This window comes from Salarias fasciatus, chromosome 1, assembly GCF_902148845.1.
Source record: "Salarias fasciatus chromosome 1, fSalaFa1.1, whole genome shotgun sequence".
In the NCBI taxonomy this organism is placed as follows: Eukaryota; Metazoa; Chordata; class Actinopteri; order Blenniiformes; family Blenniidae; genus Salarias; species Salarias fasciatus.
In genome coordinates this window covers 38,583,482-38,605,472 of record NC_043745.1, presented here as the reverse complement: position 1 = coordinate 38,605,472, position 21,991 = coordinate 38,583,482, and the positions used below count along the sequence as shown (strand labels likewise).

The 21,991-nt window shown below is 45.6% G+C and overlaps 1 long non-coding RNA gene across 1 annotated transcript in view; it reads left to right on the top strand.

Moving 5' to 3' along the window:
- The first annotated feature begins 13,910 nt into the window (after positions 1 to 13,910).
- The window catches only part of LOC115405934 (uncharacterized), a 67,949-nt gene continuing 59,868 nt past the window's right edge, over positions 13,911 to 21,991 (top strand). Inside the window, exon 1 of the long non-coding RNA XR_003933482.1 lies at positions 13,911 to 14,016. This is a non-coding gene — a long non-coding RNA (uncharacterized LOC115405934). The remainder of the gene's footprint in view (positions 14,017 to 21,991) is intronic.

Below are 21,991 nucleotides of genomic sequence, written 5' to 3'. Positions count from 1 at the left end.
AGCGGGGACTGTAGATTGCAGCTTGACTGCTGACAGAGGCCTGTACTGTCTGCGGCGACACGCCGAGTGACAACAGAGCGTCGCTTGTGCCTCACTCCAGGCCACGGGACTCGTTTGAATGCGTCGGGCTGATTTGGCTGTTTGCCACGCACAAGTTCAGGTCGTGTTCTGGTTAAGCTTTCTACACGAACCCGTGACGCCTCACAGCTGACAGTCTTTGTTGGCGTGAATAAACCAGCGAACGGCGACGTCGCCTCCAGGATTCAGTCCACAGATAAATGGTTGACACAGATTTCAATCTCAGCTGTGAGCCAGAGCATTAATCTGTTGTGTATTTGTCATGTTCCAGTTTCAACTTTAGAATTTTAATGCAGCTTTAAGTCTGCTGAACCCTTTTTTTTTTTAACTTTGGTGCATGAATGTACCGTGTGTGTCTGATACTTTTATATTTCGTGATACTGTCAAAACTCAGTTTCTCTCCATGTTGCACACACAGATAACTAAGGCATTCTGGACTGCTAACCTCTACTTCATTCTATTGAGTTCTATTTTAGCCGGTTCCGATCTCGGGTGGTCTGGTTTAGTTTAGTTTGGTCTTTTCAGTTCAGTTCTGTTTGGTCTTTCTGGTCTGGTGTGTTCTGGTCTTGGGCCTGTCTGATCTGATCAGTTCTGTTTTTTGTTTCATTCTGGTTTGAGGTTTTCCATTACTTTGGTCTGATTTTGGTCCGTTCTCATTTGGTCTGGTCTGGACTGGTCTGATCAGTTCACTTCTGTTTTGTTGTGGTTTGATTTATTCCATTGTTCTCTGGTTCTGTAGTTCAGCCCTGTCCTTTTCACTTCAGCTGGGTCCGTTCTCTTCTGATCTCTTCTGTTCTGTTCTATTCTGGTCTGCTCAGTTCTGTTCTGACCTGACCTGATCTTGGGTCAAACCCGGTTCTGCTCTGATCTGGTCTGCTCGCTGCTGTTGCGATCTGTTTTGTTTCTGTCAGGTTCTGGTCCAGTCTGGTTCCATGTGATATGACCTGGTCTGTTCAGTTCTGTTCTGTTCTGCTCTGGACGAGTCTGGTCTGGTGTTATCGGTTCTGATCTGTTCTGGTTTAGTTTACTTCTGGTCTAGTTTGGTTTTGTATGATCTGGTCTTGTCTGGTCTAATCAGGTCTTTTTAGTTCAGGTCTGTTCTGGTCCGGTTCGATTTATTCTGCTTCAGTCTGATCTCGTCTGATCTGATCTGATTGGTTGGTTTTTGTCTCGTCTTGCTCTGGTCTAGTCTGGTTTTGTTTTTCTCTGTTTTTTTTTTTCTGTTCTGTCAAACTACTGTCTTTATGAGTAAAGTTCTTCACTAAATACTTCACAGATTTATCTGGTTTGCTCAGAGATGTGAAGAATTACAGACCTTTTTTCCCAGTGAGACTTGTGGTGAAATTAACTGCCTGAATGTGTTTTCATACAAATCGGTGCTGAAACGGGAGAAGTAAAATGCTCAATGAAAGCAGAATACGGTCGCCGTCAGGATGAATGCTTCACGGTTTTACAACACGACTGCCATCAGCGGAGAAACACTCTTCAAGCAGAGGCTGGCTTCGCCCACTGTTGCACTTCAACGCGGCTTTTGCGGCACTTTCATCATTTGAAGTCGCTCTTAATGAAACTCAGCACTTCCTGCAGATGTTTCACAGTAAATGTGACGTGAACGGATCATTTCTCCCCGACTCGCTGGAAGGCTTTTAACGCGAAGCAGATGGAGGAGTGACTTGGCATTCCCAGGAAAAGCTCGCAGATGCAACGAAACCAGAAAAAAAAAACGGAAAGAAAAGATTCCTGTGAAAGCGTGACAACAGTTTTCTTTTTTTATTGTTTCAAATATTTCAAACAGGCTGCATTTTAAATGAAATAAACCCTGGGTGATTGGCTCAGAAGAACTGATTCAAGCAGACGATGTGAGCTGTGCTCAGTTCGTTGATCTGGAATCGCAGACCTTTAAATCCTGCTTTAAAAGATCCCAGCAGCCTCTCCTGGGGTCCGGGCCAGGCGCTTCTCCCACGTGATTATGAAACTAAACACCTTTCAACTTAATTCTTATCGTATCGGTGATTGCAAAATGAGAACTGAAGAAGTTCTGACAGTAATACACTGTAAACATTATCAATGGAAGAACATGCATTTTAACACAATCCATCCTTTGCAGATGGAGGATTAACGCCACACTAGAAAATATCCGACCCTCGCAGTGACAAATGTGGCATATTGACCGACCGCTGAGGAAAAGACCGTTACTCTTCATGTGTCGCTCCTTAAATGATTTGTAAGAATTACATGCCAGTTTTAGTTTGTTTCAACTTGACTCATTGAGAAAAGAAAAAAAAAAAAGTGACAGGAATATTTTCCCTTCAACAGCCTCATGAAACATTTGCATAAGCCCTGTGTTAGCTTTAAAAAAATTTACAATCATTTAAGTCTGTGAGGGTATAATTATAGACCGGTGTGCACAGCGTTGATGTGACAGAGGCGATCACTGTCAATTAATGTCTGTTCAGGCTGCTGCTGCGGATCGAGGACTGGAGCCAGACCCAGTGAGTTAAACGGGTCATTCACAGGCTTCAGTCTCTCGCAGGTTTCATCAGTGAAAAGAATCACACACATTATTTCTCAGAGGGTGTTTTGTGGCAGGTGGAGAGGTTCCAGTGTGACTGCCGATGGCTCACCGGTGCAGGAGGCTCAGCCAGAACGCCTCAGGTCGAGTCATGACAGACGTTCCAGCGCAGAACTCTGTCAGAATCGATCATGAGGATGAAGTGATCCTCATTTTGAGGAATCTTTGGTCAGTAGACATGTTGACATGTATTTTGTGACTCGGGATGGCTGTCGCTGACAATTTATCAATACTACTACTTATATCAATACTTCTCATTGAGCCAGTACTTTAACCATATTCTTTAATGTCCTTCTGGTTTAGTTTTCTTTAATAATATGCATTTTTTTAAACTTCAATAAGATAAGTCAAGCAGTCTTATGAACAAATTACCAATAGCAACTAGGAGGACTAAACTGTCCGAGGATAAATTGGTAAAAATTTCACCCTGGCACTCAGCGCCCATTTTGTCCTTTAGTTTTTTTTTTCCTTTGGATTTTTTGGTTTGGTTCATCAGTAAACTTGTGTTTTGTTTCTGAGTGTGAGCTTATTGTGGTTCCCACTCACTCTGGTTCCTTCACACCTGGATCATGAAGCCAGACCAGTGAGGAACCACTGCTCCAGTGAGTTCGCGATGTGTTCAACTACTTTTTCCACTTCGGTCCAAGAGATGCAAGCTCGCTGGCAGACCATCACAGTTTCCGTGGGTCTGAATGTGGTGACTGAAGACGACACTGCTTTGTGCTGACTTGAAAACTCTGCAGAGAACTGGTGAGAGATGAAATACTGCATTCTCAGTGGTGCTGCGTTTCTACATTGTGTTTTACTGAGTTTGTACGGCGCAATGTTGGCTCATTTTTGGCCACAGTTGTTGGTGTCTTCCTTCTTCTTTTCTTTCCAGAAGATAAACATGGTGCCTTGCTTCTTGGACATGACGTGCAGCTTTTAATTCCTCTTTAATTCTGAATAAAAGCTCATTCCACTTTAAAATGACATGTAAGCAGTGAATCTTTATTCAGAATTAAGTTTAATTCCAGATAAACGGGCCGGTTCTATTCTCCTTCAGGAGTGGAATTAAATGTAGATGAACGGACTTCGTTCCGGTTGTTCTGCTCGTGCTCGTCCATCGCGCTGATGCAGTATTCAAAGATGGCAGCTCTCAGCAAGTGTTCACCTCATATGGAGAAGATTTATTTAACGAGAGCCTTTGAATAAATGAATATCATGAAACGAGTGGATGGACGAAGCACAACAAGCTGTAGCTTCAAAGTTACAGGGGAAAGAAAGAGAGAGAACTTTCCGGCGTCAGGTTTGTTAACGTCTTCAATTCCTTCTTTTTTTTCCCACAAAGCTAAAAAAAATGTTAATTCAGAATTACTTAATTTGGAATAAACCAATTCTGAATTAAAAACCCCATGTAACCATGGCTTTTGAGTCTAGAAATTGTGTCATATGAACCCAAGTGTGTGTTTGTCTTCAACTGGACCAGAGTCCGTAGAAAACACGGGGATCACCTTCTAATGGCGCTGAGCAGTAAAGTCAGTCACTGAAGCAAGAAGCAGCTACGATAATGTGACGTATCTGTGCCTGTCTGACAGCTGTGGCTGCCGGAGCAGCTCCTGAGGTCCATTCCTGGTCTTCAGTGGTCATCCATCACCGTCCTCCACGGCAGAACGAAGAGGTGAAGCCGTGAGGCGGTCACGGATGGCCGGGTCCCACTGATGGAGGCGGGGAGCAGCCGAATGAACCATCGCTCCAAACGCAGAGCCTCCACGCTGTCGGGCAGTTGGTCGTGACGATGTGGCCGTTCCCTGCGTGTTGCCTGCCGTGCATGCTCTGGACGTATCTGCTGTCGGCAGTGGAAAAACAAATAATACACTGGGTGCGTGCAGAAAAGCTGAAAAGCAGGTTACAGTGCAAGTTTCCTGAGGGCAGCTGCGTCTTGTTGGAGGGTTAATGAGTCCAGAACCGGGCCCGGTGCTGTTTGGGGAGCGCCGTGGATTAAGAACGATCGGCCAACGATTTCTGTAGCGTTCAGTTCCAACAACACCCTTTCACCTCCCACATGTATAGCCCACAGCTCAGACAACCCATCTGTTTCTCCATTCCCGGGGTGAAACCAGCCTTGACAGAACTGGTTAAGCAGTATTTCAGAAGGGGGGGGGGGGGCGACCAGTTGGTTTTGTGTTGTTCCCTATCTATCAGAAGCTCTGCCTCTGAGCCTCTTCCTCACCTTAGACTCTTATTATCCGTCTTTCTCTCTGAATCTTATTTCGACTCTCGAGCCCCCCACCCCCCCCACCCCCCCACCCCCTTTATTCCACCCTCCTCATCTTTAAAAGCCACATGCTCCCAGCCCGTCTGGCTCAGTTGCTCCCTGCCAGTGAAGGGCTTTTATTGGGCTGAGATTGAGTGCAGCCAAGCAGGGCCTGGCGAGGGCTGAGGCTGGAGCTCCCCCCCCCCCCCCCAAAACCCCCCTCCATCGCTCTCCCTGCCTCCCCCTACTCCACATGCCTGCTCCGCTCTGGCCCTGTCGCCCAGAAGGAGATTACTTGTCTCTGCTGCCCTTAATTGCCGACAGCAGCTGAAAAGAGCAGCGAGAGAGAGAGAGAGGAGAGAGGGAGGGTGGAGGAGAGAGAGGGAGGGTGGAGGGAACACTGTTGGCTTGTTGAGCTGTTACTTGACAAGCTTGGATTCAAAGGTTTGTGTTCCTGCTGTCAAACCCTGGCCTTGTTTTAGTTGTTGTCTTGTTTTTTTTCCATTAAGATGTATGTTGCTTTCACTGAATGCTGATCATAACTCATGGCGCCGAGAATGAGGCGGGTTGTAGAAAGGAGAAATGTGTTTGGAAAAGGTCAAGCGGTCCGATAATGCATATGAGGTATTAGAGCCGGGTTCCCTCATTGTGAGGATGTGTGCAGGGTGGGACTGGTGATGAAAGGGAAGGGGGTGGGCACATGGAAACAGGGCTGCAGACGCTGCTGATTACTGCAGGTTTCAAGTCTGTGACTGGTGCCGGTTAGCAGGACAGGAAATAGAGAATTTAACTAGATTCTACGTTTTTGCGGTGCGTTGGGATTCGAACACGCGCTCCACACTCAAGGTCAAGACCCCGTTTACAAAGCGTTTCAAGTGTTTTCAAGTTTTCATTTCAGGAAAGTTTCACGTTTACGGCAACGCTTGAAAACGAAGCCCGTTTCCACGGAAACGGCAGAGACACCGGAAACGTTGCAGTTAGCATGCTCGGCTACGAGTTGCTACTGTTTGTTCGTTTTTGCCATGAAACCACATAGAGAACAGCCGGAGCCATGACACGGGAGGAAAGCGCTGTTCGTCCACTCGCACAATCGCAGAGGAACTATTTACTGCAGAGACGTGGTGCACGTGCATGTGCACGGTGGCATCGTTTTCACCAAGTTAGTTCTCGTCATAGCAGCTCAGCTTGGTCGTGTCCAAACGGACGTCTGTTCACGTTAATGGTTTTTTTTTTTTTTTTGCCTTTTTTTTTTTTTTTTTTTTATTCAATTTCGAATACACAACAGTTACTCAGAACACAAAAGGGGGATACACATACACATACACATACACATACACATAGTTAAAACAAAAAGTACAAATGAATACTGCAGTATGTCAGCCAGCATAAGGCCAAAAACAAACAGTCAGCGTGAGGGGAATCCCTTAAGCAAGTAAGATGATTTCGATGGGCCCTATAAAGTCAAATACAGGTTCCAGGTGAATAAAAAGCATCAGTCGAGGAAAGGAACATACGAGTGATGAATTCACTCGGAATAATTCAATTACAATGATTATGCAATTCTGTTCACGTTAATGCGTAAAGCTAATTGCTCTCCGCGGCGTGTTTGTGCGGTTTCATTAGATAAACAACCCTCAGCGCGAAGCCCAACATGCTACCTACATCACTTTGTGCATTTCAGCCGTTCCATGGAACGGACATCCTGTTTTTTTTTTTTGTTTTTTTTTTGCTTTTAGATTGCTTGTTTGTAAAAGTAGGAAGCTGGTCATCTAAGCAGAACGCGCTCCTCGGTGAGTCCTCCCTGGTGGAAGTAGCTTTGATCGGGTTTTTCCCTCTGATGGACGAACAGGTTCGACCTCAGGGGTCATGCCCCTCTCATCCAGTCACTTCCTGTCCTCCAGACCTCGGTTATTCTTCGTGGCCCAAGGGCTGCTCACAGCGTCAGGTGCCCCGCCGCCCCCTTTTTAAAACCCTCCTTTTCTTCTCCTGTTTCAGATGAAACTCGTGACTTTCATATTATTGCAGTTGGTTATTGTTGAATCCCCTCCGGCTCGATCGCAGCAAATTAAATAGTGGGCAGTTTTATTGAATCGGCGTCATCAGCCGGAGGTCGTGGAGCTCTATGAATTTTTCACCTCTTCCGTTTGGCGGTTTCGTGTCAGACTTCATTCAGAACAGCTTCCGGCCGAGGTTTGGAATCTTCTGTTCACGGCGTGTTGACCGCTCCACTCCCAGTTGTCCTGCTTCAGAATGAATCCTCCATCTGCAGCTTTACATCCAGACTTCCAATAACAAGACTTTCCCAGTTTGAAATTTGTGGACATTTTGGTTGTGTTGTCTTATTGAGCATGTGCAGAGCTATCGACAGAGATGCGTTTTCAATGGCTCTGAGCGCCGTCGTCATATAAACGGGCACTGGAAACACAATTAAGGTTTTCCATTTTAACTTAAAAGCGTTGCTGTGTTAAAAGGTTCTTAATTTAGCACAGAGTTCAGTTTTCCTTCACATCTGCACTCAGACAAAAACGCCACTGTTATTCCACAGAAAACATGCACAGCTGTGAAAAGTTCAGACATTTTTGTCGTGTGTATCTGTCAATAAATGATTATTTTACTGTCAAAATCCCTTTTTCAGTGTTGTTTTTCTGATTTTCTAGATGGAAACCAGTGTTCAGATGTTTCCTGGAAGTAAAAAAAACATTACCACACTTGAAATGTGTTTTTCGGAAAACTGTTTTCTGTCTTTTGGTCAGAGAAGTGTTGGGTGGTGGAACCACTCAACGTTCTACTGCTGATTACTGAGTAACGGTAAAAGGTAGAAACAAGCTTTTATTCCTGATGAAAGAGAGAGTGTTACTCCTTTATTTGGTAGTTCCAGTGTTACATACTCCTAGAACAGAAAAAGATCAGAAAAAGATCAGTCAGAATCCTCTGAGATGGCTTTCAGTGCAGCCACTGAGTTAACGGTGTGTATTTAGAACTGCAGACGGACACAAGGCATTGTGGGTATTGCAGTTGATGTTCAGTCATTGTTCGGCTGACGGCTGATTCTCCATGTGAGTTCAGTGCACATCTTGATAGATGAAGCTCCTACCTGTCGGTGTGATTGTTCTACCTGTGGAGGATGTCTGTGATCTTAATCCCCTGTTGAAGGGCCAAGGCTGTAACTTCGGAAAAACATGGACGGTAATTTCCGTTTTACCTAAGTTTGAGTTTTAATTTCGAACACCGACGTCACGTACAAATCTGCACCTCAGTGATTGGGGGTGTCTTAGTCGTTTTTTAAATACTGAAATGCTTTCCTCCTGTTGGAATAATGGAGGAAGACACTGAGTCGATCTGTCCATAAGAGATCTGTGGAAACGCCGCACTGACACCAGGGAGAGAGACGTGGTCGTTTTTACCCGATCCACATGCTTTCAAACAACCAAGTGGCGGCTCACGCCACACGCCGCTTCCATGTCGCGTCTCCTGGTAGCAGACGTTTTGCTCGCGGAACGCGGCGACATGAGTTGAGGTCAGACTGTATCTTGAGCGGAGCTGAAATCCATTTTCCTCCGTTGTTGAACCCTTTAACAGGTTTGTCACTGCAGTCCTGATAAATGGAGAAAGCGTGATTGACGACCATATTCTGAAGCGCCGGCGAGGTGGAGGTGTATTTGTTTCCGTTTCCTGAAGGCTCTTTGGACGGCAGCCACGAGTTGGACGGACATTTCCATTTTGACAGCAGCCAAACGGCTCCCGATGTTTCTGAAACCGGGGGAGCTCTTCGTCTCCTCATTGTCCTGCTTTTAACTGCAGAACACTGGAAGCAATCGGCGAGTGAAACGACATGGATCAATGTCAGCGGTCTGCAACGCGCTCTCAGGTCCTTGCTTATGGCAGAAACATTTCCTGTTCCTGCTCTTTAAATGTTAAATGACAAGAAAGCTGTGAGGAAAACAGGGCAGTTTGCTCTTTTTCTTAAGTATACAGAAATAATAAGCATGAACAAGACGGTCTATATGTCACCTGTTTATAACATAACACCAACTATTGACAAAATAAAACCAAAAAAACCCCAAAAAAAGCAGCATTCCTATACAAAGTAAACCATGAAAGCGGTCCAAAAATGGACCAAAACATTAATGTATAGGGATCCATGATATGTCATTGCTATCGGGTCGGTCACTTAAACAGTGCAGAAGGTGGACGGAAGCGACGCACCTGAAGCTACGATTCCATTGTGACGTTTTTTTTACAGTGCACTCAAGACAAGAAATCCTTAAAAGATCCGTCCTGTCACGTGTGTGTCTGTACAAGGTTACATTAATCAGCTCGGTCCTGAACGTTGTGCGAGGCGAGGCGGTCTCCTGTCCACGGCTCTACCCAGAATGCCCCGGGCTGTGAGCTGGCACGCCGAGCACCGAGTGGGCCAACATGGTGTGGACGTGGCGCACTCTGTCACCCGGAGTGTGTTTTAAGGAAATGCACTCAATTCATTCTCCATCCAGCACCTGTGTTCCACAACCAGCTGGACTTGGACGGCGTCTGTCAGCAGGTCGGCTCGCGCCACGTCCGATCTGCAGCGCTTTGGAAACCCTCTCTGTCACGACCTCGGCGCTTCGTGCCCTTTTGATTAAGGCGGAATGGAAACAATTAGGTGGTGGTGCAGGGAGGGGGGGGGGGGCAAAGTAGCGCATTCAACAGCTTTAAAATCTAATTAGCTAATGGAGGATGAAAGAGCAGGCGAACTGGCGGGGTCTCACACACGAGCACACTCCAGCTCCGGCGGCAGCGACGCTCCTTTTCATCCGATTTCGGCAGGACCACCACCATTTGTCTCCTTGAGTGCCGCTGACTAAACAGCCATCTTGTGTAACCGGAGAAATTGTTGTAATGACCTGAAATGAGGCTGAACTCATCTTTTTCAGGAAGTACCTCATGCAGGTTTAATCTCCGCTTCGCTCTCTCCCTCCACGGCCAGGAACGTTTTTCTCCTCCTCTTCAACCAGAGAAATGTTGTCATGGTATTAGGGTCCCGGTCTTGCTTTTGTTCCCTTTTTTTTTTTTTTTTTTTTTTTTTTTTTTTTTTGCTCGGTTTCCCCACTTGTAAACACATTCCCTCTTTAATGTTGACAGAAACACGGGAGTCTCGCAGAACAGACGGCACTTCATTCAGTTTCCTCACGGAAATGAAGCGTCACAGGAGAATTAGAGATGCAGGAAAGAGAGAGAGAGCTCACTCAGAAGTCAAGTTAACAAACAACATAAAACTACAAATGAATTATCCATCCGTCTTTGAAAAGGTTTGATCCTCTTCAGAACAATCAAAGCTGATTAATGCTTCATATCGCCATCATCTGAATGATCATGTGATCATTCAGAACCGACACTGCTGACAATATCTGGAAGATCCAGGAAGTGGCAGAAAGCACGTGGCTGTAGCGGTTTATGCTAGCCCTTACACCTGCCCCGCGATCGTCCAGCTCTGTGTCACAGATTTGTAAGACGAGCTTCTCGGTGCCGTCAAAACATGGATTTTCAGAAAAGCTGGCAGATGTCGAAAGTTGGTTGGAAAAGAAGCAGAAGATCGAATTAAAAACCTGATTTCAGCCAGTTTGTTGAAACTGCTTCCAAAACCTCCACCATCCTTCATTAACCATCCATCCATCCATTATTAAAACATCCATCTATCCAGGCATCATTGAACATCATCCATCCAGCTATCCATCCATCCATCCATCCATATCATCCATCCATCCATCCATCATTAAAGCATCCATCATTAAACCATTGAACCAACCATCCATCCAGCCACAATTCATCCATCCAGCCATCAGTGAACCATCATCCATCCAGCCATCCTGCATTTAACCATCCATCCCTCCATCTCTCAATCCTTCTTGCATCCATCTATCATTAACCAGCCATACAATCCATCCATCTGTCCATCCATATGTCATCCATCCATCCATATACATCCATCCATCATTAAAACATCCATCATTAAACCACTGAAGCAACCATCCATCCATCCACAATTCATCCATCCAGCCATCAGTGAACCATCATCCATCCAGCCATCCTGCATTTAACCATCCATCCCTCCATCTCTCAATCCTTCTTGCATCCATCTATCATTAAACCATCCATACAATCCATCCATCCATCCATTCATCCATCCTTTTTATTTACATGTACTAGCATATACTTCACATATTTTCTTGTACTTGTATTTTGAGTGCGATGATATTTTATTATAAGTATCAGTCCACAGTTTAAATGTGGCTCAGTTCTCAAAAACAGTGAATCTTCTGATGTAAATATTGTTGGTTTGATCCCCATCTTGAGCCTACCCGTGTCTCCGGTGGTCTCTGAGCCAGACACTGAGCCCGTTCCTCAGCCAAGTGGAAAACACTTGATGCTTCTCACTGATTTGAGGGAACGTCATGTTGGAACCCGTTCCTGTTCCAACGGGAACACACACCTCGCATAGAAAATCCCAAGTGAATGGGCGCATCGGGTGGATTTGTCCTCTCCGGGAGTCGATGGAGATCACACTTGTCAGAAGGCTGAAGGGATGAAGTGCACTGAGGCTGCAGCGTGTTCCGTTTCCCACAAACATCTGCTCTCCATTACAGATGGTGAGCGCTCTCTGAGACACTTGACCAACGTTTAGCTTTCCGTTTGACAGGTGACGTCTAAATGACTGAGTAAGCAAAAACACGCGGAAGGATTTGTTTTAGTTAGCTCATTGTTAGGTTTAAAGTGGTTTTTTGCACATTAACAGTGAAGAAAATCGGTGATCTCGGGAAAGCTGGTTCAGTAGGAGGGAAGGTGACGGTAAACTGTCTTCCAGTCCCAGAGTCGATGCTTCAACGCCCGTCTTCACCTTCCCGGTGTGGAAGTGTCCTTGGTGAGCGAGCACTTTACACTTCCCCCATTCCCACTGTTGCTATTTAAGTCAAATCCATTTACCCTGTAAAAGCGGTTGATAACTCTGCACCTCTCAGGAATTAGTGCTGAGTGAGACAAAGGTGCTTCTGTTGTCTGTAACTTTTAATGGTGCCAGGATGAGTGTGAAGCAAATGATATAAAACACGAGGGACGGAGTCGAGAAACATGAGTGTGGGACTAGAATCCTCCATCGGGGGCGCCAGAGAGCGACATCCCTTCAATCCACATATTAACAATCAGAGGGTGAAATGGCCGCTTGTATGATTAAGGCATAAATTGTGCTTATAGTGTAAAAGATGCAAATTAAAATAAATAAAAAAACAATATCTGTGCCTTTTAAATCTGTTTTTTTCTATTTCTATGTTTGCACCACCACCAAAACAAATTCCTGGTCCGATTTACTACACGTGGCAATAAACCTGTTTCTGATTCTGATTCCGAAATCTGATATTCAACCAAAAAAATAGCACTGATTGTGAGACAAATCATATGAAAAACCCTTCATTATTAGAAGCTAATGCAGATATTTTTGCACAGATGAATGAACTTCAGGTTATACTTTAAAAGTCGCTGTTGATTTTTTATTTTTTTTTTTAATTTAATTGGAATGTAGAATATCATTAACCTTATTTATTGCTGTGACATTTCTGTACTGGCGACCTTCGCCGTGTTTAACCTCCAATAAATCACTCGTTACTCCCCTCAAGGATGATCGGGGGAATTTTCTAACCTAATTTAATTAAAATCACTCTGCCATTTGCCGCCGAAAGCAGCCATCGAGGGACTCTTCCAGGATCCCCGTCAGCCGCGAGGCACTCCGAGTGTTTACATGTTTGATCGTTGCGCTCAGGTCCGCCTTAATCTCCACCAGCAGCGTCTCCATCGTCCCCCCGCCGCCGTGCCGACCGTTGATTTACTTTAAGAACCCCAAATTTGTCACAACCGTCAGAGCTGCTGCGAGAGGCTGTGAAACAGAGGGTGTATCTGTGAGGGGGGCGAGGGGGGGGGCTTCCTGCCTGGCTCGATGCAATCATGGGCGCTATCTGATGGCGCTGGAGGAAATTGGATGAGCTGAGAGCCGCTGGCCGCCAGTGATGGGAAAGATGACTCCTTTGTCACCGTGTCAGTCAATTCCCCACTCTCACCTGAGAGAGCGATCGATACCCGCCAGGGGAGAGAGAGAGAGAGAGCTCCTTCGCTTGTCTTTAGGCCCCCGCACGCCCGAGGCTGCTGGCGTCCGTCACGCTGCACGCTGCACGCACGTGTCGTGGTCAAGTCCCTTCCTCTGGAAGTGGCCAGCATACTGCAACTTCATGACCTCCAGATGAAGGATGCTTCCATTCCTGCTCCACACAACATTTAAAATATGAAAGAAAAGTGGAATGAATCTGATCCCAAAAATGTAATTTTTTAAAACGGAAACTGAGGAATTAACATTCATTAAACTGTTTGTGATTATTTTAAACTGTTTCGCCAAAATGATGCTGAGCTTCTTTATCTTATGTACAGATAATATCCTGCAGTTTTAAGTAAAATCTGATACGTAAAATGTTTTTTTTTTTTTTAATGTGTGGAATCAATAAGCTTGATTATTTTGTAGAATTATATACTGTGTGTGTATATATACATATATATAATGTTTGTGTGTGGATTGTGTGCGTACATAAAGCCCACTAAAACAGGTGTCTGAGTGATATCAATTATCTATAAATCACACTCAAACAGTGTGAATGTGTTTGTGTTTGCTGTTGTGTCGCCACACACACACACACAGACGACGGAGGGAGGAAACGACTCCTGATTCGCACTTGTAGTACGTTCGGTGTGCTCTTTACTGCTGCAGCTGCTCTCATTAGAAACTGCCTCATTAGTCGTGCAATTATAGCGCCGGAGACCCAGCGAGACTCATAACTATCGCTTTCTGTCAGGCGTGTAGTTTAACCCGGGGCGGGGGGGGCAGCAAGCAGCCCCTCTCAGGGATTCATCGCCGTCATGTCCTCAATATGGACACGCTCCTCCCGCGTGACGCCAAGCTAAACTGTGCTCTTCACCCCCCCCCCCCCCCCCCCCCCCCGTCTCCCCCCTGCAGTTCCCCTCTACCTGTGAGGAGTCGGCCTCGCCGTTCGTCTTCATCTGCACCAACCCCCAGGAGCTGCTGGTCAATTCCCCATGAAAGGGAAGCACAAGATCTGTGAGTCCTGCCTCTTTCATGTCGAGGGGGGTGGAGGGTGTGTGTGTGTGTGTGTGTGTGTGTGTGTGTGTGTGTGTGTGTGTGTGTGTGTGTGTGTGTGTGTGTGTGTGTGTGTGTGTGTGTGGTGGGGGGCGGTGAAGTGAAGTGGAGTGTATGAAATTAGCCTCGGCCGACCAAGAATTCCTCTTATCGGCTCCACATTTCTCTGCTGCACACATGCAGGAGCAGACATGTGGCAGTGTGATAATGTCCTGATTGCTGGATTTCCATTAATAAAACAGAAATACAGTCTCACACGCGCACACACACACACGCTTGAGCCATCTGTAAAGGCCGGGTTTCGCTGCCTGCCGGGTTGCCTGGGGGACGAGCCGGCCTGGATGTGCAGCGCTGTTGCTGTATTGTGTGATTTATAATGGGACTCAAACACATTTTCCCTGCGCCGCCGTCGCCGCTCCTGCAGAATGATGTACCTGCAAGCTCTTTTGTTAATGTTTCAAAACCCTCCAAAGACTGGAGAGGATTGTTTATGCAGCTGTGCCTCTTTCAGATCTTTTCAGATCGATGGAGGAGGTTTTCTTCTTCTCTCTTTTTTTTGTTGAGAGGCTGAAGGTGAAGTGGAGCGAGAGCCGTGCCCTTCCTCCCACCTCCAGCCTCATTTCCCTGTTGAATGTCATCAACACTTAAACTCATCTGTGCTGCATAAATAAAGTGTTTCATTTTCTCATTTTAAAGGTTACATCGGAAGAGTCGGCATAAAAATACACATTAGCTGAAATGACCGTGCTGATGGAGCTAGTTCATTTCCATGGTGTTTATTTTGAGTAAGGTTACATGTGAAGAACAATTACAGTTATGTATGTGTGATATTATATTACTGGAAGATGCTCAAGTATCCCAAACTGGTGTTTGTTTACAATAACAGTTATAATTCAGTAGTTTTCATAAGTATGGGTTAACCTGTTAGTTTGGGTTAAGTTACCCAAAAAAAAACTACTAGTGAAGTACGATCACTAAAATTGAACCGTTTAATCACTGAGGATGATTGTAATTAGTTCCTGTGACCATTTTACAAGATCACACAAAAGAAATAGCAATTATGAATGGAAATAAATACGTGAAGAATGCTCACGTCATGGAATCTTTCAAAATTGTGAAACCAGAAAAAATGTCCATGAGTGCAGTTCTACATGTTTTTCCATTTACACCTCGTGACTTACTAAATGTTCCTTGAAATAGTATTAACAGTAACTCATTTGTTAATTTTTCTTACTTCTAAATAGAGAAAAATGGTGTAACTTGTATCTAAATGTGAATAAAATTACATATATGGAACGGTTAGCCACAAAATAAGACCTAACTGCAGCAAATTGTATCTGTGTATTTTATTACTTCCATTGTTGATTTAAAGCTATAGTGCGTAACTTCGGTCGCCCTCTAGCGGAATTCTGCGTTATTACAACAATAAAGCCGGCGCTTCCATATGACTTACGCTCGGGTGTCCCCAGTGCCCCCCTCCCCCCTCCCCCCTCCCCCAATCTGCCACGGTGATTCGCGTTTCCACAGCGCGAATCACAGTTGGAAACGGTTTTTATTCTGCGTGAATAAGGACAGCTGGTGAAAAAAAAGATGGATTCTTTCTAAGAGGTAATTATTGTTTTCTTTTTTTTGCCACAGAAATGTAAATAGCTTATTAATACGGGAGACAAGGTGCCTGCTAGTTTGTAACTGACAGGTTAGTGGATGAAAAGACCCAGTGGTGGTCAGCAGAAATCATTTGTTGTCCGTTGGTCTCCAGTAGCTGCTTCTTGATGAAAAACGAAGTGTTACACACAAAGTACAGTGTTTCCTACAGGAAAAGAGTTTGGCGGCGGGGTGGGGTGGGGGGTAGCGTGCGGTGTTACTGCTAACGCTGCTGGCTGCTAACGCCGCTAATGCTGCCGGTGTTCGCCGTCTGAGAGGTTTTTTTTTTTTTTTTTCCTCCGTTGACCGGGTGCTGCACAACTTAGCGCGGGCGGGGCGCCCGGACTGAACCCTGAAGTCGCATGTCGCTTCCTCGGTCTGCCTGAGACTGTGAGCTGAGCCTGTTGCTATGAGACCCTCCACGCGTCCTCCCCCTCCCTTCTTGCTGTGAAGTAAAATGCGTAATTTCCTGCGCGCCAGCGCGGGAATGTCGCCGGTCGACACGCAAAGCAATAATTATATATACTGAAAAATCCCGCGACATGTTAGAGGAGCCGATCGGCTTAATCTGCATTTTGTCATCTCCACTAGTAGTGGCTTGGCTAAAACGGACGTTCATAGACATTTAAAAGTTACGCACTATAGCTTTAAAGGGGCTGTATCATGCAAAATTCACTTTTTGTATGTTTTAACCTTGTTATATAGTTATGTACTCACCGAAAACACCCCCAAAGCGTTTTTTTTCCTTTGTGCTCGCGTGTTTAAGCTTTCCCAGTGTTTGTGCTGCTCAGAGAGGCAGCCCCTCCGGCACCCGTGAAAACGCTCTGTTTTCCCACGTTCACGTCACACTGTGAAGATGGCTCCCCTGAGCCCCCCTCCCACAGGCCCTCGGCAATCAGCATTGCTGCTTTTTGTAACTCCGATTTCGAGGATAAACTTTGACCATCGTCTGAAAGCAACAGTCAAGCAAGAGCAAGAGTCTGAAGGGTCTGAAGGGTCTGAAGGGTCTGCGCTTGGTGAGTTTCTCACAGGAAAAGACGTTTTCACATGTATTTGTTTGTAGAGAAGCTAGAGCTAAAGAGCTAAAGCTTGCTAGCGTATTTGTTTTGAAGCGCTGATTGGCTGAAGTTCGCTGTCAGTCAAAGTCCACAGGGGGAGAGGCGGGATTTTCAGTGAAACGGAGCGTTTGCTCTTCCGGGTTTCAGAATTAGCCCCAGAAAATCTTTTATTTCACACAAAATTACTTTTCCTTAGCGCCAAAATTAAACTATAACCATGTTAGAGCCATTTCTAGGGTTTGGACTGGCTAAAAAAGCATGATACAGCCCCTTTAAAGATATTACATGATGTAAATTTTAAAGTAAATAATTTGATTCCTTGAGTTATTAGAATCACAGTAGTCTTTATTGTCATTTCTCAAAAGAAACCTTTCACAAAAAGAAAGGAAAAAGTACTCCAGAATTTGTCCTCTGCAGTTATTTTTGGAGTATTTGTATTTTGTTGCTTCCTCCTCTGTTGAGTAACTTTCATACAGGCTTCACCTCCTTTAACAGAATAACTCTGGCGCCGTTGGAGGCTTCGCCGCAGCCCCACGTTTCAGTCCCTTGGTTTTAATAGTCGTCTTATCGGCCCGCTCGCTCCTCTGGAAGTCTGTAAATTCAGCCTCTCTCTCTCACTTCCTGCTTCGCTACGAATTTAAGACTCCTCTTAAATGGCCTTTAATTGATGGCCTTAAATTAGCAGCTGATGCGGATGAAAGCTGCTGACTGGCTCCACCTCGCTCCTCCTGCAGTGGTTTATGAATCAGCGCTTTATACTGCTGGTTAAACACACTCCGGTTCGATTCCCGCTCTGAATTATTCAGCATTATTCAGATTTTCAGTTGTTTGACGCTACCTGCAGCCGGCTGTGACCCACTTCGGTCGTTATCAGGTCTTAAAAAATAGCAGGTGTACAGTGGATTGTGTTCCTGTTTCCATGTTCACAGTTCGATCCCTGAGTCTCGTCTCTGTGTTTCACTGAAGCCAGCTTCTCTGGCTTTGGCCACGCCCCCTTTTCCCCTCCATCAGCCAATCACAGCAAAGCACAGCGGGCAGCATTTCCATATTTGGCTGAATCAGTGTCGAGTTGAGATTTTAGCACTATCGCACTTATCGAGCGCAGGTAGCATTAGCATACGTTAGCCAAACGCAGCATACTCACCAGACAGAAGGTCCCGTTTACAAAACAACCAATTCAAGTGAGAACACGAAACTTTAGGATGATTTTTAGTGTTCGTTTACATGACAACGGTGCTCCGAGCCTCTGAAAATGCACCTATTTGAAGGTGAAACTTTTTGAAAGCATTCCTGCAAAAATGTAAAAACACAATGTTTTTGAAGTGCAGCTACTGCGTCTGAGCGCTGAGTCAATAACTGATCCGCACATGATCAGAAGACGGACAGTCAGGGCAACGTTTGGCTCTAAAGTGTCATGACTCCATGTCCAGATTCTTCAAAACGTTGCCGTGTAAACGCAAAACTTTCCTGAAACCAAAATGCGTGTTTCCATGTGGAAAAAAACTGTGAAGAGTTCCTCAGGGTCAGTTTTTGTTTTTCCAAGCATCGTAGCAACAAAGAAATCTTCCAGACTCACATTTCCTTTTCGTTCGTGTCTTTATTGTAAACTCCAGAGATTGTAAAACTGTCAGTGTGGTGAGCGATCCTTCTCGCCAGTGGTTGTGTTCAGCGTATTGATCACAGCGTGGCCCCATCTGCGCACGTGAGCGTGGATTTCCGACCGGCTATCCCGCCCGGCGCTGACCCGCACGGTGCCGTCTGTCCAGCTTTTGTCTCTCTCTCTCTCTCTCTCTCTCTCTCTCTCTCTCTCTCTCCTCTCTCCCTCTGCTCCTCACGGGTCAAGGCAGCGCCGCTCATCTTACCCACCACGGCTTAGCGCCAGTATTTCTTGCTCCTCAGCGGCTCGCGTTGACGAGATCCGCCTGTCACCGCCGTCGCCGACCATCTCACACATCTCAAAGTGGACAAGCGTGGAAACGTGAACACGTTTTGACGAAGTCTTGACGGATCCGTTCTAACCTTGAACCTTTCGGTGGTCACTGATTATTACTTCACCAAGAATCAGACGCTGGATTCTATAAAAATGCTCATACATAGTTTTTGGACAAACATGAGAACTTTCTGGAACAAAAACGCAAAAATGCGGCGTTTTCACTTGAAACTGTCGCGGAAATAGCTCCAGAGATTCAGTGGCTTGTAACGGTCTCCCAGCAGGTGGAGAACCACCAGCAGGATGAGGCTCCAGAAGTAGACCCAGGTGTCTCGGTCAGTCTGGGAGCAGGAGGAAGGCTTCTGGGAAAAGATCTGCATGACTTTAACATATGACGGTAACATTCAGAATTACAGCATAATATAGGACGGATCTGATCGCTGTCGGATAACCGGAACCTGCTTCTGTCTGCATCCGGATAACTTTATAGATAATCCGCTCAGCAGAGCAAACGGGGGTTGATCAGTCATTACCCCGCGGAGGAGTGTGTGACATTTAAAGTGACGTACAGCCCGGGCTGGCCGCTGTAAAAAGGGATGTGCGTTATGGTTTATGGTCCTGTGAGCAATTGTATCTGTGTGTGTGTGTGTGTGCTCGCGTTTGTGTGTGTTTGAGTGTCTTCAGTGTAAGCTGAAGGTCAGCCCGGGTGTTGAAAGGTATTTGGCACTCCGACATAAAACCACATTTCCTCTGTGTTGCTTATGGCCGTGCCTCACTCCCCTCTGTTTTTAGTAGCCTGACATCCTCTGTATGAAGTGGTTTCTGCGCTCAAACAGTCAAACATAAACCATCCGCCGTCATGCTTCATGCAGTCAGACATGCCCCCGCTCGTTGGCTGTAATGCAAACAGACACCTCCCTGTCAAATACGCTTCCATAAAACCGGCGAGCTCTCGAGGTGTAAACACAGTAAATTATATAAAAGCCAATTACAATCCTCAGCAGGTCCTAACAAACGGCCGCGTTTGACTGCGATGGGAAAACGGGACGGGTCACAGTGGCCAGTTCATTATCTGGCGGCATGCGGGGCTGCGTGACTGAAATCTCCGGCCCCCCGCCGGTCCTCCAACCAGCCGGGTGCATCACAATTAGCCACCAAAGGCGTTTGAGTTTATGACGAGCACCTTGATAAATTGGAGCAGGATCCTGCGGGCCGGTGGAGATCAGGGCTGTTTGCTGAATCTTCCCAAAATGTGCAGAGATGAGGGCCGATCTGTCAGCCGTCTACACACCTCTCTGCAGCCCTGTTGATGTTTCCGTTCAGACGTCGTCGTCGTCGTCGTCGTGCAGAGCCATTGACAGCGCATCTTTTCGAAAACGTTCTGACTCCGTCTCCATGGAAACAGGGTAAAGAGCAACTTTCCTTAAAGGAAAACTGCATGTTCCCTCTGAATGGGATGTTTGAGCTGCAGTCCATTTTCCAGTCTTTAAATGTATGGACGCAGAGCGCTGGGCGGGTGTGTGGCAGCCGCGTCATAATGTGTTGATTGAACGCCGTTTTGAAATCGCCCAACAAGCCAAGAAAGGGATTAAATAAACACTACAAATTCTCAAGTAAAACGTTCTGGCAGGAGAGGAGCGGCACCAGCGCAACAGATTTCAGAGCGCGGTTCATTAGTTTAAGACCTCCACTGCTCGTTGTTTCATCTTGAAATCGTTGGCCGGCTTCAAAGCGGAGCTGGCTCAGAGTTATTCTGCGATATAAACATTCACTTCGACGGTGTGAGTTTCTTCTTGGTGGGGGTGGGGGGGGGGGGGGGGGGTTGTGTATTTTCCATCCAACACACCACACCAACAAGTGCTCTCGCACACGAGATCAAAATGTAAATTATTCCCAGTAATTACATGCCGTACTTGTCACGAAGAGTCCTGGAGGAAAACTGTTTCTCATTAACAAAGCAGAAACATAAAGGCTGCTCCGAACATGAGGTTTGGGAGGTGTGGGGGGGGTCGTTCAGAGCTCTTCATTCAGCTCTGGGATGATTGTGTAACTCTTGTGATACAACACACCAAGTCTGCCAGCGCTTTGTGAAGCCCGGTTTATCTTTTCCTGTGAAGATCAGTCACACTGATGGCTTGGCGGCGGATACAAAGAAGCTCTCGTCTGCCCACTTTTCCAAGTGCAAGAAAGAGGAAGTCATGGATATAATTACCACGATGAGAAATTCAGCTTGAGCAGCAGGTCATGATGGGATCTTTTCATCTGGAGTCCTGTAAGTCATTGACATATATAATCTGAGAATCGCTGGAGACTGGAGTCATTTCAAAGGACCTCAAGGTCGACGTGCTGCCCGGAGCCTGAAGCGTCAACACCGCTCCCCTCACTTCCTCTTCACACAGCTATTAATAGAAAGGATTAGCTCTGCTGGAAAAGACCCTTCACACGCCGTTTTCAATATCTATATAATGACGAGGGATTATGGGAAGAAATGCAACTCTTCAGAATCTCATCAATTAAACACTGGGCTCTTAAAGATCATTAGTGGAAAGATGTTCTCTTCTTGTATTTTCTTAGATAATATTTAGCTTCTTCTTCTGCCTCACTCAGTCTTCATTTCTCATGTTGTTTTCAGTATTCTTTTTTGTTCTGTCTTTTTCAGGTTCTTGTTCCTGGTCTTGCTCCTCTTTAGTTTTCTTGTTGCTCTGGTTTTTGTTCTAGTTTTGTTTTCTTGTCCTTCCTGTTCTGGTCTTGGTTCTTGGTTCTCGTCATCTATGTTCCTTTCATCCTGGCTCTTGTCATATTTTTTTCTGCTTCTTGTAATTGTTGTTCTCGTCATTTTTGTCGACATTTTCTATTGTTCTTGTTGTTTTCTCTGACTTTTCTCAACATTCCAGAAAAAGAAATCTGACAAAATTCCCGAAAACTTCACATTTTTTGCCCACGTAAGCAGATGAGAGCCGACTGGACGGAAGTGAATTCCTGACCAAGTCCATCGTGCCTTGCTATACTTTCACGTTGAGGCGTCATTAAAATATCAAAATATTTCCATTTTTGTCCTCTATCTAGATGTGAAAACCTCGTTTCAATATCTTCCAACAAATTTAAACTGTGAGCTTTAAAGTTTGATAAGAATTTCAGCTGTTTCGGGGGTTTATAATGGGAGTGTATTGGAGAGTGCGAGAGGCTTTATTTAAACCAAAAATAAAGGTTTTACTCTCATCCCCACAGCTGCATTTCTGGCTCAATCTTAAGAAATTATGCATCAAAACGTGGGTGAAGTCCTTGTGATTTTCACAATGCTTTC